This window comes from Onychostruthus taczanowskii, unplaced genomic scaffold (assembly GCF_017590055.1).
Source record: "Onychostruthus taczanowskii isolate IOZ18803 unplaced genomic scaffold, ASM1759005v1 scaffold37, whole genome shotgun sequence".
NCBI lineage: Eukaryota > Metazoa > Chordata > Aves > Passeriformes > Passeridae > Onychostruthus > Onychostruthus taczanowskii.
Window position 1 is genome coordinate 2,065,964 of NW_024501126.1, and position 6,000 is coordinate 2,071,963.

Genomic DNA, 6,000 nt, shown 5'->3' on the forward strand with positions numbered 1-6,000 from the left:
CTGCTTTTGGCTGAGCAGGCTAATGTTGCCAGTGGTGCTAATTATACAGCAGCTTGGACAAAAGCCAGTCCTGCTCAAGGCAGAGGCTCTACTCAAGAAAGGTGAGCAGCAGAAAGCTCTGGCAAATACAAAACTTTGGCTGCTCTTCCTATTTGGCCACATCCCTCATTCACACCATGCTTAGCCCAGGCTGGTCTGAAGAGTGACAGAAGGAGAAACTGCTTCAATTTTTAAAATAACGAGCAACACTGTCAATGAGTAAAAAATGTAATTTTTAACAAAAAAGTGTTTCTGGTGTATGTAGATACCCTCTCCTTTAAAAAAACCACTATGTCTTCTTAGGTACTCTCCAGATGTCAGTGTTCTGTGTCAGTCCTGGCAGGGATGAAGTCTTGCAACAATATAATAGAGAAAAAAATGCCTTTTAGTCTCTATTAAGTGGCTGGATCAATTAAATCTCTTAAGATTGGTTCTAATCTGCCACCTCTCTGAGACAGACACAGGAAATGTTTGCACTACAAACTAACACCAGCACTCACTCTATTCTTGTTAAAGGTATATATTTCATATGCTTAGCTTCATATGCTGATAGATGCACTAATTTTTTATACTTATTCTATACTCACATCTCTATCTGCCTGAAGTATTGATCTATTACAGAATATCTGTGCTTTTGCTCTCAGTTTTCCTTCTTCTTTAGTCAGAAACTGAACTGATTGCCTTTGGGTATCACAGGGATATCTAAGCTATAAATCTGAAGGGAAAAGGTAACAGTTCCTATCCCTGCTTTACATACAGCTAGCCCTACAAATGCTCCCATGCCAATTGCTGCTGCTTTTCATTTTAATTCTTTTAAATTACAGCTAAGTAACCATGCAAATTGTCTGATGCCAAGTTTCTCCCTTTCCTCCTAGAGAAGCCAGCACAATTTTCACTGGTGAGCTCTCAAAGGAGAGCAGAAATGGGGTATCACACCAAGCACTGAGTGCTCCCTTGCTCGACAGGCCATATTCCCTTGAGCAAAAGAAGCAGCCAAAAAATCCAGAGAGCATCTGTATTTGGATTTCTGCACACCTCAACTGTTTGCAGAGGAAAGAGCTGTTCAGCTTCCTCACCACCCTTTTAGACCTGGCTGCCCTCTCCCCTGCAGAAATGTGAGCTGCTCCTATTGGATCTGTGTGGAATCCACCTCCTTTTGCTGGCACTGCAGTGGTCCACTGCAGCCTGAGCAGGGGCTCTTGGCCTTCAGTGATGCTGCACTTCCCTGAAGACTTTGTCTAAGCCATCCCCAGATGTCCAATATTGATTTTTTGTATAACTGTAATTTTTTTAATTGCATCTTTTTGGAAGTTTTGCAGCCATATAGGATTCTGCACCCAAATATAGACTTTGTTCTGTTATCTGGGGAAATGTCCCATATCCAACCAGCAGAAGAGACCAGTGAGCAACTTAAATGCCTCTGTGAGATTCAAAGCAGCTTTTACTAAATATGTAACAGCACCCCATTTCTGTGTTAGAGGGCTGAGAATGGGGCCCAGATGCTATAAATCCAGCTTTATTTGCTTACACATGGCATTTCCCTGACTACTACCATTGTGAACCAGCCAAACCCGTCAATCTAATGGAGACATATGGGCACTAAAAACATGCACTGGAAAACTACTGGCACGTTGTACAAAATGATCAGATTTAATCAGCTGATAAATTATTCACTTCACTGGAGAGTCAAACCTATGACTTGAATCCATTTGTGGATGTCCGATTAATGCAAGTAATTTTCCATTGCTTTATTATGTTTGCTAATACATTATGAAAAGCATGTTGTGATAATACTCTTGCTTAAGTCATTTTGCTGTAGGAGCACACAGCAGAAAGCTCGTTCCAGCCAAGGCCAGGGACATGTTCCAGTGGGCACCACTTAGTTACACACCACTGTGCTATTTCCAGGGGCTTCTGCAGAGCCAAGTTACCAACAGAGTGGGAATTTCATTTAAGGGAAGCTGTTACACTGCCAGGCTCTCTAAGTGGCACTGCTCTCTTTTCAGACCCAGCTGCCACTGTGACAAAGTGCAGGAGGAGGGCTGTCCTGGCTGCCCCCCAGACCATGATGGATGTCTCTGGTGCCTGGAGGGGGAACACAGCAGTAAATTGCATCACACCATTGAGTATTTGTGTAGTAGCACAAGGACACAAGGAGCAGCAGCACTGATGCAACAGAGCTTGGCAAATCAAGTCCTTGAGGCTGCAGGCAGACCTGGGAGCCAAAGGAGTCTTAAGGCTGTCACATCTAACTCCCATAGGAGAGTAGCCTGAACATTTCATCCCATTAGCCTGTGCTGAGGGCACTGTACTAAGGGTATTGTATTTGTACGCTTACACAGCTGCTTGCAGGTACAAAAACAGCAACAGGCAAAAGGCAGCATGATGGAGAAAAGCCTTGACTCCATCACTTCTGCTCCAGACTCACCACACGTGCAGAAACAAGGCTTGAAGCCCAGAAGGCCTCAAATAAGTATTCCTGGCTTTGGGGAGGACTGAAAGGACTGCAGTAGCTCATGTCACACCTGCAGAGCCCCAGGTACTTTGCCCTGGAGAGTAATGCACTTTTGAAAAAGTCTAAGAAGGAAAGAAGCCAGAACTGAAGAAAGAGCTGGATGGCACAGGCCTGCTGGCCAGGTCTGCCACCAAGCCCATCCTGGGGCATGATTTTGGAGAATGTTCATCTCAACAATCCATGTAAAAAGGCCATGGCACCGGGGCACCCTGCCACAAGCTGACCCTTCCCTGCCCTTCTGTCCCCTTCCCCATGGCACACAGCTCCTAGCTCCAGTCCCCTCGTGCCACTGTCTTTTTATTTTACACAAGGTGTTGGTCTCCCTTTCCTGCAGCCCATGGAAAACATTGCTTGCTGAAACTGCAAGAATTGTGCTTGAAAGAAACAGGTAATTGTTATAAATGAAAGCAGCAGGAGCAAGCAGAACAGGAGGAGCCTGAGCTGAGCAGGCTCCTAGGCCAGTCCTATGGCAATTCCTTCTCTGCCATAGAACAGGGAAAATTTCCTGCAGAGACAATGGAGAGTTTACCTATTTTTCACCTCTCTTCTATGAAAGCCAAGCAGGTCAAACCATCCCAGGCTTAACCTTGCAGTGACACCACAGCACTGAGAAGCCCTGGGCAGGCCTGGGCTGACACTTGAGCAGGAAAAGGCCGTGAGATTCACATCCCAGAGCAAGCTGCAGGCACTGGCATGGCAGGGACCTGAACATTCTCAAACTCCTAGGCTGTTTTTGGCATTGTTTAATTTTTGGCGGTTTTTCCCTGTTCTCTGTACTTTTAAATTTTGCCAGTGTGCTGAAGCAGAGGGATCCAGCTGTGCCAGGACCCAGGATGGGGCTGTACAGCTGCCCTGTCATCCACAGGGCAGTTATGACTGGCACTACCTCAGGTAGGCACTGCTCCCCTTTTCCAGCCACATCACTGGTTCAGGGCTGTGTTTAGTGACCTGGCTTAGGGTTAGCAGCTGAAAGGTGCCAGAGTGACACTCACCCTTTTCAGACACTGGGAACTGATCCCTGACCCCACACACTTCATCCACCAAAGGTGTGAGGTAGCTCAGCTCCTGGGTGAGAAATGAGGCAAAAGCACAGCACAGTCTATAGCTAATGGAGGTTAACTCCACACTCAACAAGCACACTGCCTCCAGCAACAGCTTCCAGCTGCAGAAAGCCCAGGATCCCTGGAAATGTCATCTCCCAACAGCCACACTGCCCTCTGGGGCACAGGTCCCTCTCTTAACACCATGCAAATGACATTAGAGGGAGGCAGTTGGGAGTGAGGAGGCAGGAGAGAACCTTTTGTTGAGACTGCGGAAATTTTCAGTAAAATGAAAACAAATTGCTCTAAGTAAACCATTTGTCACAGTCTGATTACTCTGCTGCCACTCTGGGAACACCAATTTGTCATGCTAGATCAGGATAACAGCAGGCTGAGTGTAGGAGATGGCATCCAGCCGTCTGGCTTTCCTTCCTGCAACACACGAGAGCAGAGGGGATCTCCTGCTAGCTCCTTCCAGTGCCCATCCCTCCCCATGGACACACTGTGGTCTGTGCAGCCAGACCCACACTGAGGACAGACAGACCCATCCTCCTAGCAGCCTCTTCCAGCTCCTGCTACTGCAAACTGAGATCTGTCCAGTATTCTGCTTTTATTTAGCCCAGTGTGTTCACCTGGATGTCTTAGGATGGAAATGCAAAATTTTTTATTTTTATTTTTCCTAATAAATAACTGTTATTTTTACTCCCATGTCTTTGCCTGAGAGCCCCTTAGTTTCAAAATTATAATAACTCAGAGGGAGGGAGCTTACATTTTCCATTTCAGGGGAGGCTCCTGCTTTCCTTAGCAGACACCTGTCTGTTCAAACCAAGACAGTGGAGTACAAGGTGCTTACAGCAGGGGCTGCTTCTGGCACCAGTGGTTGGCATAAAATTGCCCTGAAGTGAATTTTGGCACTGAAGTGACCTAGCAGTATGCCTATTGGTCATCTTTTGTCTTTAAAAGTCCATGTCTCCTGCTAGCTACACCTTCAGGAATGCTGCAGATGAGCCTGGCCCAGTCCTGATCCACATTTTCCCCTCCCCTTGTGATACCTTAAGGGCTTCAACATTCTGTAGGTGGAACAATTAAAAAAGAACAAATAAGCACAGGGAAATAAAACCCCAAACTAACAAAATGCTGCCAGACTTACATTTAAACAGGTGCTTAATGAAAGATTAATGCAAGCAGGCAGCAAGTAAGGATTAACCAAAATTCATAAAGCATGAGAAAACAGCATAAAAAAATCCAAGTCCAAGAATTAATTCCTTTAGCATCACTGTCCATAGCTAATAAACAATAATGTGAGTCTCCCTTGCTTGTGTCACCCTGAAATGATGCAGCAGTTTGTAATGCTGAAACAAAACAATTAACTCCAGTCCAAGTAAAAATATCTTTCAGCCAATAAAAAGAAGGACAAAACCCCTCAAAATGTAATTTTGGGTAAATGCTCCATTCATTCCAAAATAAAATGCTTCATCTCAGATTATTGATCCTTTTTCTAAACTTCTTCTCCTTTTAAAATGGTAGGTCAATATTTAGATAAAGAAATGCCTTTCTGAAAGAAAAGCTAAACGAGTTTTCTTTGCAAACCTCAGGCTGAACTAGCTGAGAATTTCCTTTTATCTTCTTTTCCATTTAGGGACTATTAGGGTTTGCCAGGTCCCCACTGAGCCAGCAAATTATGTCCTTTTTTTCTTCTTTACTGATACATTCACTAATTGTCCTCAGCTTTTCCCACTGCTCCTCTGGCCAGCAGTAGATGGGATTGCCTGGACCAGTCACACAGTCCTGGTCCAACTCCTCACAAAATCTGGGAGGAAGAGGCAAGGAGAGATTCCAGAACACATCACCCCCACAGAAGAGCAGAAATCAAAGAATTCAGTACTCACTGAAAGAACTGTGGGGTATCTTAAGAGCATAGGAATATTTCATGGCAAAGAAAGACAAAATGTTCCCAAATTCAATAAATGCCTCCTTGCACTCAGTCTCCGCACCCAGAGCCCCCGGAATGGCCTCAGCCTGTAAGCACAGCAATCTGTTCTGCCACATGGGTCCCCAGCAGCAGAGCTGTCAATGTGGAGTGAAGCATTAATGGAAACTTGCTCAACACACACACTGGTGGCACTGATCACAGTGCCACTGCTGGCCCGTTCTACTTTATTCCTTTTTATTTTAGAAACTGTAACAGACCTTCAACGTTATCAATTTCTGTTTTAAGTGAAGGGAAAGGCCTTTAAAAGTAATATTAAAAAAAAAAATAGAAAAGGTGTTATGAGAACTGCAGGCACACAAAGCATGAGACGCCAGAGCTGTACCCAAAATGTATCCTGTACCCAGACCAGCTCAGCTCTGAGCATGTTCCAACCCCAGGGCACCAGAAACATTCTCTTGAGTATTAAGAACAAA